The 4,256-nt window shown below is 35.2% G+C and overlaps 1 long non-coding RNA gene across 1 annotated transcript; it reads left to right on the top strand.

The window, feature by feature from the left end:
- Window positions 1-253: 253 nt before the first annotated feature.
- On the top strand, window positions 254-3,278 carry LOC110754192 (uncharacterized). Its single transcript, XR_002526255.2, has 2 exons — window positions 254-733; window positions 2,643-3,278. It is a non-coding gene; the product is annotated as an uncharacterized LOC110754192 (long non-coding RNA).
- The last annotated feature ends 978 nt before the right edge of the window (window positions 3,279-4,256 follow it).

Here is a 4,256-nt window from a genome sequence, read left to right as displayed (position 1 = left end):
ATAAATTATTAGTAAGGACAAATTAGTCATAAAAATGTGCATTTAATGCTAGCCTTACTTTCCCATGAGAAGGGAAAGTAAAACCCAAGGAGGGAAGATGGCTTCACTTTCCCCCTCTACTTTCCCATGTCCAAGGCAACGATTTTCCATGCCTGACTTACCAAACATGGGAAAGCAATTCATTTCCCATCCCCGAGTTTCCTTTCCCATGAACCAAACGGGGCCATCAAGCTCTCCATGGAGCACACACACTTGTGCAACTACAAGAAAAAAGGTCAGTAGTGACCAATTTCTCAGTGACTGAACTGAGAACGGTTACAAAAGGTATGCATTTAGTGACTAAATATGTTATATGGTCTCTCAAGTGATTGGGGCATAATTTTTAATTTTAATGACCAGATTTGGTGATAAATAGTGAATAATTTAAATTTAGTCACTGAAAACAACTTAAATTACATAATTAGTGACCAACATATATTGCCACGTGGGCTACTATTTAATTAAATTACACATAGTGACCAATTTAACTTTTGTTTAAATTTATTATTCGTTCAAATGACTATTTACTCAAAAGAAGGAACGAAGCGAGCAAATTGAAGGAACGGAGCGAGCGAGCAAACTGAGCTTGCTAGCGAGCTCAAGCTGAGCGACCGTCTTCTTCGTCGAGCGAGCGTCCTCTTCGTCGTCTTCTTCGTCTCTGTGGTTTCAATTTCTAGGTTTTCTCCCAATATATGTGAGCTTTCTATTTCTCTGTGGTTTCAATGTCAGTTTTGATTTCATTTGAGTTTGATTTGAGTGAGATTGTGATTGTGATTGTGATTCTCTATTCTCTAATTCCCCAATTCTCTATTCACTGTGATTTTGAATTCCACTGTGATATTAATTTTCCTAACTATGATTTTGTTTTGGGTATATTTTGTGTTTATTTATCTTGGAGTCTTCAATTTAGTTCATGGAGGCTTTGATTTGATAAATTAAGGCTTCAAGCTTGCAGAGGCTTCGGTTTACTTGAGGAAAATATTATTGCATTATTCATGTTTGCTTTCAGAGCATAGTCCGTGTACAGAGTATGTAGATTTGAAAACTTATAACTGCGACTAGTCTTTTTGGTTTAGGCTGTGCCCCCTATGTTACCAAAAAAAACCTTATAACTGCAATGGAAATTCTCAACTAGTTTTGATGAAATAGGGGGAAGACCCCCAAACCAACAAGTATTCTATTTAAAGGATACAAAATAGAGTACAGAGTCTACATTTTGTCTAGTTTATCTAGTTTCTTTTAGGTTCACAAAGTCTCCATTTTTTATGTTTCGTGGTTATGATGAAACATACTGGAGTGAAAATAGAGTATAGAGTTAAACTTCTGCTACACTTAGCAAGCCTTTATTTTACCTTTTAATATGATTCGATGCTTATTTGTTTACCATCCTCTCCTTTGGCTCTGTTCTCAGTCTAAATCTTATTCCTTATAGCATTATTAGTTAAGTCCATTACAAGATGCTTTTTGAAATCTCCCTTTCTGTAAAATTGCATCTTCGTATTCAATTTTCTGAGTTACTGATAACTTGGAAGTCTAAGACTAAGAGTAAGATAAATAAACAGAGGCTGTTATATTGTGTTGAATTTCATTATTATAATGGTTTGCTTTAGGCGCCTTTGATTATTAGTCATCAAAGTTTACCCCATTAACAGTCCTCCTTAGACTAGTTTGATACATCTACCTGTAAGACCATGAAACCCAGATTTAGACTAATCATACTAGGGGAAAAACACAGTATGAAGCATGGAAAGACTTTGATCCAAAACACAAATCATTTGCATTGGATTGACGCAATGTTAGATTGGGATATTTGCCTTTTCAATCATTTAGGTTTCATCATATGCTTCTTTGGTTTTCAGGTTGCAGCACTTAGTTTTGGTGAAGTCTACAATGCACAATATGTTAAGATGTATAATATATTCATGGTCTAGTTACATGTGCCACTATCAATTTTCTGTATGTTATGCCTAATTTAACATAACATTATTCTGGAAGAAAATTACTCATAATCGAAAAGTTTGGAAGAAAATAAAAAGTAAATATTTATTTTAATCAATTGTATTTTGGAAGAAAATTACTCATTATTGAAAAGTTTACAAAGACATAAGTCTTCTTTAAACTACACAGACATAAAATTTACATATTCTCAATGTATATAACTTTGGGCAAATTTTCTGATTTCCTAATTTATTTTTTATTGGAACAAATCAGACTATTCTTCCCTCAAGCTTATGCAAATGGATTTAGCGAGGAACATGTATGTTGTCCTTAATGATTTTAGGCTTTCCTATTGTGTGTATTTAACTGGTTCATATGATGCTGTTTCTTCCCGCATTCATTCAGAACTTGGCACTGTTTCTCACTTCATTTTACAAGGCAAGTTTGTTCTCTTTCAGATGAATATGTTGATAGCCTTGCCTTCACCAGCCGTATTTGGATATGATATTTCTGCTGTTTGGTTTATTTCGTAACAGGATCTTTAAGCTTGATGGATTGTGTTGTCTATAATTATTGTTTACTCATCCATAAAAGAGTTTGCGATTATGATTAATCTTCAAGCCTTCAATAAGGATGTTATTAATTGTCTCCTTTTCTTTTTGCAGTCACATATTTGTGTGCTAGAAACCACACAACAGAATGTAGCCGCATTGCTGATGGGTCTTGAATATCTAATAAACATCTCATATGTACGCAACCAGTCAGCTTAACGACCTCATCGGCAAGTCGGGCCATGCGCTTTCTCAGCTTTATAGAAAACTTCTCAAAGCTTTTCGTCTGGGACAGGTGCAGGAGGAGGAGTAAATCCAACAACAGATTCTTCACTTGTTTCATCTGTCTCATCATTATGAAACATCATCAAGTTGATAGGTGGCATAAGTTGTTTAAGCTGATCCGTAGGATCAATTCGCACCTTAGACGCCATGGCAAACCTAGTGATCAACGACCCAAAAGGCAGGGAATGAGTTTCGTAGTAGTCGTCTGGGATTGCAGCCAGGCAAATGGCTCGGAAAATGTGGGCGGGCAGATCAATGGACACATTATTATTCCCAATGGCATAAAGGAGGCTTGCTCTGTCAAAATCAATTAAGCTACTGTCAAGGAGACGTTCTTCAGGGTCGATATCAGCACTTACTATTGTGTTAAGTATTCTGTAAAACTTAATCAGATTGCGATGGCTTATTAAAATCTCAGATTGATTACAGTAGCAGAAAGTTGGCTGTGATCTTCATTCGCATTCATTAACTTTGCGAGGGCAAAAACAGCAAGTAGAAACAGAGGCTTAGCAATGATATGCTCATTGCTTAACTACTATCTATTGGCAAAGAATGATTAATCCAGTACCCAAGTAACATTATTAAGACAGTCATGAGTTCTCAAAGTTAAGGCACTAATCATATAACAAATTAACAATAATATGATCTAAAATAGGGTATTATCCGTTACCAAGACAAGCAAAACCAGCTGCTGAGGAAGCCAATCCAGCACCAGTAGGAAAATTGTCGTATGAAGCAATTGTACATTCAACTTTTCCCAATCCTTCTTAGTAATCTTGATTCCCTTTTCCTTATCATGAACATCGGTAGCTCGACTACGAATTTCCCTTAAACAGCTCTGGAATCTGCCTCCAGAAAGAGAGATTTCCCAAAACGATCATGGTATTTGTAAAAGCAAATTATTAAACCTCTGAGAATTCTGTGGCAAAATTAATAGTGCCAATTTTTAAGTTTTAGTTCCAACCTATAACACAATTTGTACAAATTTATGATTTTTAAAACTCAAGACCCACACATTTATGATCAAATTGAATGATTCGGTCGAGTTGACCCAAAATTGTGTCCACCCCTAAAGAGAGATAATGTAGGCTGTGCAGTTCATAAAATGAAAAATATAAATAATTTTATACAAACTTTAGCATCAAAAAGTAAGTTTTTGGCTTATGTGTGGCTTTCTTCATTTTCATCTCTCATACTTTTCTTATTCTTTTTAATAAAAGTACGGATAAAAAGTATGAATGGAAAGATCCAAGATCATTTGCCACTAACAAAAGCATGGATAAAACATCCCCACGCATAATGCATGCTTGAATGTGAAAGAGAAATTTCATATTACCAAGAATTCTGTTTACACTCAGTGTTTCAATGGGTTTCTATTTTTATTCTCACCATTCTCTGGACACCCAACTCTTCCCAAAAATACCATTTCTCTACTTCATCAAA

The sequence above is a fragment of the Prunus avium genome, chromosome 2 (assembly GCF_965620075.1).
Source record: "Prunus avium chromosome 2, drPruAviu1.hap1.1, whole genome shotgun sequence".
Classification (NCBI taxonomy): domain Eukaryota; kingdom Viridiplantae; phylum Streptophyta; class Magnoliopsida; order Rosales; family Rosaceae; genus Prunus; species Prunus avium.
The sequence above is the reverse complement of the archived record's forward strand: the minus strand, read 5'-3'. Positions and strand labels throughout refer to the sequence as shown.